The sequence below is a fragment of the Passer domesticus genome, chromosome 12 (genome assembly GCF_036417665.1).
Source record: "Passer domesticus isolate bPasDom1 chromosome 12, bPasDom1.hap1, whole genome shotgun sequence".
In the NCBI taxonomy this organism is placed as follows: domain Eukaryota; kingdom Metazoa; phylum Chordata; class Aves; order Passeriformes; family Passeridae; genus Passer; species Passer domesticus.
In genome coordinates, this window is record NC_087485.1 from 16,670,931 (window position 1) to 16,680,138 (window position 9,208).

Below are 9,208 nucleotides of genomic sequence, written 5' to 3' on the forward strand. Positions count from 1 at the left end.
TATTTTTGAAATACTCCTTGTTATCACAGTCAATTCTCCCTAATGTATCTTCTGCATTAAAATGAGCTATTTGCCCCTTAGTATCCCAGTTAAATTGGGAATTTTGTAATTTCCATCAGGACCACCTGCATGGGAAGGAGAAATTTAAGTCATTGAAGTGTGTGTATGCATTGGGTCCAGATGTTTGCCTGGGTGAGAATCACTGAAGTTTTGCAACCTGACAACTTCACTCATTATATTTTTACATTATTTTTGTCCTTCAGCTTATTATCAGACCCTTAATTCATTCCCTAAATAGAATCCAACATGAAATGAGCCAGATGTGTTCCTCAAAGCCATTCCTGGCTGCCTGACTGTTCCTCAACTATTCTATATCCCGAATCCTCCTTTGGTTAGAGCTCAATATTTCCAGATATCATTCCCAAGCTTGAAAATCAGAAGCCACCAACTTTCCAGGATTCCTGCTAAAGCCAGGATGCCTGTGGAGGTGAGTCAGCACGTGGCTGCCTGTTGCTTTTTTGCCAAATTCAGGCTATAACTTGAAGCAGAGGTGACGATCTGCAAAACCAGTAATTTTAATGCCTCATTTACTCGATCCTATCAATTCTTTCAATGAAGTTGGAAGGGGTTTTTTAGCTCTGCCTTTGAGGTATTTGAGAACTTATTTGATCAGGATGGAAAGCCTCAGATGCTGAGGACATAAATATGTGATCATGTAATCAGAGTCTGCATCATGGGCAAGAGCTGAGATAATGTTCTGGGATTAATTTTCTGAGATATCTCTTTCCAATCTTTTTTTGGTCTCTTTTCACTTTTGAAATTGAATTTTATATATGCAGTAGAGAAGGCCAGGCAGATAAAAAAATTGGACTGTAATTATGAACTGTTATAGGTAAAAATCCAGCTTTCAATTCAATAAGGCAAATTTTCTGAGGAAAAATCTTTAACATCAGAGATAGATGCTGTTTATTTACAACCAAACTTATTTACACTGGATTTTGTAGGAAAAAAAAGCACTGTTAATATCATTAGGAATAACTCTTTTTTAAACATTTGTGGTGCAGTCCCAGGTTAGATTTGTTACACTGGGAATGTTTTTCCTAGTATTACACATTTTTCCACCTCAATTCCTCACTATCAGTCTGTGGCTGATGTTTCTAAACTCCAGATTGTTGTGCAATAAGGAGAAATAAGTACTCATTGTTGGCAGATGCTGTTAATGGGGCTTTCCCTGACATTTCTTGTGCCTTCTAAGACTGGGTGTATTTGTGTGTGTGTCTGTGTATTTTTTGCAGAGTTTTTGTTTGTCTTTTTGCTTAGCTTTGATGGGGGGGCGGGGGGGGGATAGAGTTTGGGTTTTGTTATGTTTGTTGGGGTTTTTTAACAATATCTAGCAAATTCTCAGCTGTATTCTATAGAAACAGATCTGTGCCTGAGTGGTAGACACATCTTGTTGTAGTGGTGCTCTTCAGCTCATGTCACATTGCTCATTGTCTCGTGGAAGAGATGCTTTTTATGTCCAGGAACTGTTTCTTGTAATTTATTTTTTGTGTCCCCTCCAGCCCTTGTCCCAGAATTGCTTCATTCACAGCTGCAACTCTTAAGCTTCTAAGAAAGCATTTAAATTTGAGTAATACAATTTCCCGCTTTCTGTCCCTCGCTGTCCTGTTTTGTGGCAGCCTGAAATGGGAGCAGCAGGCTGTGAATTACTGGGGCTGAGGGCTCTGTTTCCCCAGGAGCACATTCCCTTCATCCCTCCCCTGGAGGAGCAGCTCCAGAGCTGGCTTGGTCCTTGGGATGCTGCTGATCCTGAAAATGCCCTTCCCTGTGGGCTCTAATGAATTGATCAGCCCTGCAGCTGCCTTGCATGTCAAACACAATACATTTTCCACACATTGGACATGGAGAAAAAATGATATAAAGGAGGTATGGCCTCATAAATCAATCCAGCTAAGCCATCCTCACAGACAACTCATTGAAAGAAAATACTTGTCTTCACTTCTACATCATGAAAGTCTTTACAGATCTGTGCTGGGTTAAAATATAGCTTCAGGACTGTGGAAATTCATGGTGGTCTGCCATGAAGCCCTCTAGGACTGAGATTATCTGTGAGATCTCCAAGGCATCTGTTGGGTTTCCTACATATGGAATAGAAAATATCTGGCTTGGGACTGAACTTCTTGTGGTGATATTCATATTTATGAGCAGTAGCTCTATTTTAAAGTACTTACCTTCATTCCAGAACCCAAAGGCCATGAAAATATTAATTTTTGCAATAATGCTCTACAATTTTCTAGAATATTTGTTAAAGGAGTAGTTTTCTGCACAGAATAAGCCTTTAGCTGCCCTTCAAGAGGTGGACAGTAAGAAATCCAGTGGTAACCACCCTTTCCTCCCCAATAACAATTCAGGCATTACTCTGTCTTCAACTTCTGGATCTTTAGTCTACTTTGCTCATGGACATTGAGACTGAACCACAGTTGGATTTCAGTGTTTAAAACATTGGATTTAATTTGTATAGAGGGGTTAGGAATTGTCATGGGAGCAGTTTGTTCACAAAGCCCAAAACACAGTGCTGCTGGAGAGGCTTTCCAGCTCACTCCCTTGGTGGGACAGGGATAGTCCCATGTCACAGGTCCCTGCCAGACCTGCAGCACCATGCATAGCCTGATTTGAGTGGACAAGATGGGGGAGCCAAACTGGGAATGTCAGCAAGCACTTAGTGGTTTGTACATAATGCCAAACCACATTGTTCATATGGGGTTAAGAGAACAGGGACTTGCAGGTTAAATTGCTCTTTTTCCCAGGTTTAGTGAGCTCTCTGCCTGCTCTCACTGGACAGTGAAATGAGCTGGACATTTGGGCTCTGCTCAGTGGCACACACCTGTCCCTCAGGTTGTTTGCAGTTGCTGTTTGTTATTACTCATGTTAGTACTGATGATCTCCACTTGTGTTCCTCCAGCACCACCCAACAAAATTCAAACCCGCACTGACTCAATGACTCCATTTAGGATTCAAATTTTCTTTTCATACTTATGACAGCCAGCAAAGGAGTAGATCTCTGGGTGACTGAGGATCACTTTCTCATTACAGACTAATTTACTACACTGGAATCTCAGCATGCCCTGGTTCACTACCACAGCTTTATGGAGGGGTTGGCAGGAGCACTGACCCAGCTGCTGCCACTTGGAGTGTTTGCCTTGCTGATAAAGGCAGGAGTTCAGAGCTGGGAGCAGGGCTCAGCTCAGCACAAGGAGGGGATGGGCTCTCAGGAGCATTCGTTGTGTCTGCAATGTTCTGCTGGAGGTCCTGCAGGGGAGAGAGGTGGCACAAACTGCAGGGTGCAGAACCTGATGGCTTTTGTGACACTCCTGAAACAAGTTTGTTTTAAAATTCCCAATATTTAGCATTAAATTTCTGCTTAGTTCAGGATAATATTTTTTTTTAACTTCAGAGGCTGCTACATAAATTAATAAAATTGGCTTTTTGAAATGTTTTACATCAATACTGTTACATCAGGCAAGGGTTTGTGGTTGGCCTAGGAAATGGCTTTTTTTCAGTTTGGAAGCTGTTACCACCAGAGCTGTAGTGACCTTTAGGTTACTACAACTCTGCTTGTTTGAAAAAAAAGATATTAAAATAAAATCTGGTGTAAAGCAAGCTTTGCAGCCACAACCCAGCTCCATTTGATTTTGCACGAAAAATGTGGTGAGGCTGCCTTAGCCCCAGTGGAAGTGAGAAAGTGCAATCTACAACCAGGCACCTGCTTGGCTGCAGATTTGTTTTTCCAGTGTGGGTGGTAAGGAAGGGAGAGAGATTCCCCAGTCCCTGGTGTGGTGCTGAGGTTCCCAGTAAAGAATGAAATTCCCACAATTCAGTGATAAAGTACTTGCTTTCTTCTGAGGTGGTTTGGGTGTTTGGGGACTACAGACAAAGATTATGATTTTCTTCTCTCACTTCTTAGGCTAAAGCATAGAAATTCTGTAATAATTCACAGAATGACCAGGTTGGAAGAGACCTTCAAGGTCAGGAGTCCAACCCAGCCCCAACACCCCAACTAAACCCTGGCACCCAGTGCCACATCCAGGCTTTGTTAAACACACCCAGGGATGGTGACTGCACCACCTCCCCGGGCAGCCATTCCAGAACTTTATCGCTCTTTCTGTAAAAACTTTTTCCTGATATCCAACCTATATTTCCCTTGAAACTCTATTTTATTTGAAGATAATTCCAACCTGAACTTGTCCAAGGAAGAAACAAAGCCTTAGAAGCAAGGTTCCCTTTCCCAAAGGCAGGGCTGGGTGGGTGCCAAGGAAGGGAGGGAAGGTCCTGCAGGGCTGGGCCAGGGTCCAGGAGGGAGAGGAGCTGGCTCCCTGCACCGGGCACTCAGGCTGGAGGGTGGCTCCCGTTTTCCCAGTGTGTGGCAGTGAAACAGAGGGTTTTCTGACACCTTTCTGAGTCTCACTGTGCTTGTCTGGCTGTTCTGGAGAGCTCCAAGGAGTGCTGGCAGCAGCTGCAGCTGCCTCGTGTGGGTCCCTGAACCAAATCCCCCAGAGCTGATCACCCCTTACCCCAAATGGCAGCTTGGAGGTGGAGTTTTGTTGTGATTATCTTGTCAAAGACAAAAAAAACCAACCCAAAACATAATAGCTATGAGCAAAAATATGTTTTTGGAGAGAAACAATCTGCATTTTTAGTAACATTATACTGACAAATATTTTAGTGTTATGAACATTAATAAATACCATCAGAACTTTAAGATTTTTACAAGCTTGGCTATCTAAAAGTGGTTGAAATTTTTAATAATGTCTTAAAATGCCTGGTCATCAACAAGATAAAGGGCATATCAAACAGGATTTAATGCTTTTGAAATGTCAAATAATACTGATGCCTTAAAACAATACAAGTGTTTTAATTTCTGTGGCATTTTAAAGAAGTTAACTTTGCAATTTTATTGCAGGATGTAATGTGCAATTGTTAAAACATCATCAAACTGATTGCTTTATTTGATTTAAAATGTCATATTCAGTACAGTGATTTTCACTCATTAACATTAAACTTGGGGAACCATATGTTAAAACAATCTTGTCTATTGAATGAGCACACTCAGTTAAGTAATACGAGCAGAAAAAATGTGAGACTTTCTACAAAGCACTTTTATCCCCATTTTTAAAATCCTCTAGACTTCATTAGGACAAACCTAATCCTGGAAATGGTAAATCATTCTATTTATAGATTGCATGGCATTTTGATATTAAAATGCATAAAATCTGCCAATAGTTTAGAAATGAGGCATCAGCAAAGAGGATTATTGGTCTACCTAAATAATAATACAACCATTAAGAGGATAACATTTTCCAATTGCAATTACATGCCTTAATTTTAAAGAAGCTATCATTTACAATAATTTGGCAGATTCAGTCCATATTTCTTTCACAAATTTATTTCTTCATTATGACTCAAAACAAATTTATGGTGCATTTATGTTTGTGAAGATAATTTGCTTAGTTTATTGTGAATGGAAATCAGTAATTACATACAATCTCATTTTCTACAGACATAAAGTTAATTCATGGTAGTAATTTTACACAGAATATTAGCCTGTGTTAGTTATGATGAAAATGTTACTGTGGCAAATGCTCTATTGCAATATAATTTCCTTGGACTTGGTGAAAAGGAAATACTGACTTAGTAAAACAACACTTAACTCATTGATTTTGTGATAATTTTGGGTGCTTCTAAAGATGTATTAATGAGTATAGGGAAAATCTTATGTGGGCCTAAAATCAGAAATCCTTTTGTGAGTGGGGAATGGAAGCTTATGGAAAAATAAACATTTCAAGAAGCCCAGCAGCAGATCAGCACTGCAAATTCTGGAAGTGAGCCTTTGATATCGCTGATGAAAGCAACAGATCCCATTCTCCAAGGAATTCAAATGGAATCCCTGGATTTGGAGATCTAAAATGGCCAAAGTTAAAGAAGATGTCTGGAGGCAATGATTCTATATTAGCATTCCAGACAATGTTTTTGTTATAACCAGGCTTTTCAAGCGTGCTATGTCTGAGCCTTTTGTGACAGATACTAGAGGAAATTATATTAAAGAAAAAAAAAATATTGTTTTTGCTCATATCCTGGATATTTACCCAGAAGCATGAGCAATACTTCAATGTAAACCTAACTGTTTTGCCCGGGACATTTTTGGGTTTACAATGCATTCCTCCAGCTCTTTGGTGGAGAATCCACCGGAGAAGTGGAAGAGAAATCCAAATTATTCATTTTCTCCCCCAACACAAAAAAAAGCTGTTGAAACACAAACATTTCTCATGAGAGGGGGAAACAACAAAGGAATAAGTGACTTTTTTTTTTTTTTTTTTCTTTTTAGCATTGCAGAGCTGTCTGCACTGTTGCCCTGGCCAACTGGATGTCGTGGTATCCAGTGGCAGAACTCTGAGCCAAGCTGTCACTTGCCTTACATTGAAGCAAAAAAAAATCATAAAGCTGCTCTGGGAATTCTAATTTCCTTCATTTTCTGAAACAGTTAAATAAGGATAATTTGCCATTTTGGAAAGAAATTCTTGGGGATTGTGTAGTGGTAGTCCTCCAAATATGATGTTACAGGAAAGTGTTGCACTCCCAGCTGAACAGAAGGGACACAAATCTGTAATTAGCCTTTATATCACAAAATGTATGAAAATCTTATACACTGTAAAATATCTGCCATCTCATTAAAAGTAAATGAGGTTTGGCAAACTCCGGATCTGTAGAATAAGATTCTTTCCAAAGTGTTATGCTGTTAAGCATTTTTAGAGGGATCTTTGATTTCAGGGACTGTTGTAAGTATAGCTGTGTAAGTATAGCTGTAACCCATAAATTGTTATTGCATAGGATTTATGGAAGCATTTAATTATTTGGCTTGAAGTTTCATTTAAAATAAAGAATGGGAAGCTCCCATTGCTTTTGAAAAAGTTGATTTCCATCTTTTCAGTTGATGTCACAACCCGACCCAAAGCAATGCTATCAAAAATAAGGAATTCCAAAGGGAGGAGTTCTTTCCATGGGGAAATTCCTGCTGGTGTCCACCCTGAGCCTGCCTGGCCCAGCCTGGGGCTGTTCCCTCTGCTCCTCTTCCTGGGAGCACAGCCTGAAATTTTAAAGAAATTTTAAAAATCAGTATGAAATTAATTCACTTCTACAAGACCAAAGTCCTTTTTTTATCTTAAAACCTGATCTTTCCTACTTTGAATAGAGAGAGTGTTTTGGGATATTTTCCTCCTTCTTTCCTGGTCTTGCATTTTTTGTGTATCATGTAAAATTTGGTTTTATGGCAGAGATGGCCCAGTAATGGGTTCATGCTGTTGCTATCTGCCTGAGTCATTGATTTTGTTTGGAACTTCTAACTGCTCCTGGAACACAAATTAAGAACAATCATTATATTCTGTATCTGTGCATTCTCTTCCAGTAAGTTCTTAAAAGTTTTAAATCAGGCACAAATATGCATAACACCTAACACAGAGAACCTAATATCAGTTAATTTCTGCTTTAACAAAAGAAATAAATAGCACCAGTAACCACCTGCTTTATAACCTGTCACTGGGGCACAGCAGAAAACTGATAAGGCACCAACTTTTCCAAAGGAAGAACTTCTTCTTTTATAAAATAATGAATTAGCAGCAACAGTGAGTTTTCAGTCTGTTGTATTGCCTGTCACCTTCTCAGTCTTCCCTTTGTGCTTAGAATTTGAGACTTTATATGGGAGGCTGGAATGCTTAAGGGGAATATCTTTAAATGAATTGTGCCCTAGAAGAACTGCTGAGGAGGTGTAAAACCTGAGAATTGAAATAGTGAATATCACCGTGGTGGAATCAAACAGAAGCCATAAAAAACCCCTTTCAATTACATGATTTGTCTTACAGGAATTGGCATGTGTATGTATAAAAATATGATGTTTTTTCAGTTTCAGGGTCCTGATGAGTTCTGAATTTTGCCAAGAGGAATGAATTCCCAAGAGCACAATGTCTTGCTCCATTTCTAGGGGACATACTGAGGTGGCAGATGACACTCTTAAATCTTCACAACCTTTTTTTCATCCAAACTCCTACATTGCTGCATATTCAGAGCTCTTAAGATGTGAGGTTGTCTTTGGAAAGGAATTTTACGTATATAAGTATATACACATTTAGTAAAAACTAGATGAAATATTCTTTAAATCAGGATATCTCCAGGGGGAGATGAAAGCAATTGGAGACTGCAACATGTCACTCCAGAAAAAAACTTTTTATTCAAAGAAATACTTGCAGTATTAGTTCAAAATTAACTCAGAAGTGAGGAAAGGCTACATGAACTTTGAAATGATGCAACAGAGCATCAAAACAGTCACAGTAACAACTTCTGATGTTGTGAGTGCTAACAGAGCTATCTCCTTAAGCAGATCTTTCAAATACAGTGTTTTTTTGGTTTTTTACAATTACATAATAGACTTCTTATAACTGAAAAGTAGTTCAAGAGAAACAAAATGAGACTCAGTCCACCTCTGCAGTGATCAAAAGATTTAGCATTGTAAAGCATTCATTTTACCTGCTGAAAAATAATAAGTAAGGAAAAACTGTAGAATGACTGGATTTTCAGGCTATTAACAATTTTAAAAATGGAATCATGGCACAAAGTTCATTTCCTCTTGCTTCTTGTTTTCAAATGAAGTACTGTAATTTCTGTCCAGGTGGGAGGAGTTTTTAGGAAAGGCTTTGGAATGAGCAGGCTCCAGTTTGGCTGGGAATGCCAATGAATGAATCTTGGTCCTGCCCCCATTTCTGCTGCTGTAAAATGAGCAGTTGCCCTGTGCTGCCACCCTGACTCCTCCAAACCACAGGGAGCTGGAAATCCTCCACTGGGCCATTACTGGGCTGATTCCAAAGTTATTGGGCCTGCAGGATTTTGTCATCTGTGCCGCTTGCACGTCGCCTGGTGGGGTTAGGCTGATTTGTTAGCAGGCTGTGTGGTGCCTGCTGACCTCAGCCACGGATCAATGTGCTGAGCAATGAGCAATCAGCAGCAAATGGATGGGCTGTGCCCAGACAGCTTCCAGTCCGAGTGCTGAAAATGCAGAAGTGAGCTGTGTTAGACGTGTCCTGCAGAAACCCTGCGTGGCAGACTGATGGCAGGAGCTCCTGGTGTGCATTAGCCATGCACAGGAGCCCCAGCTGTCTGCAGG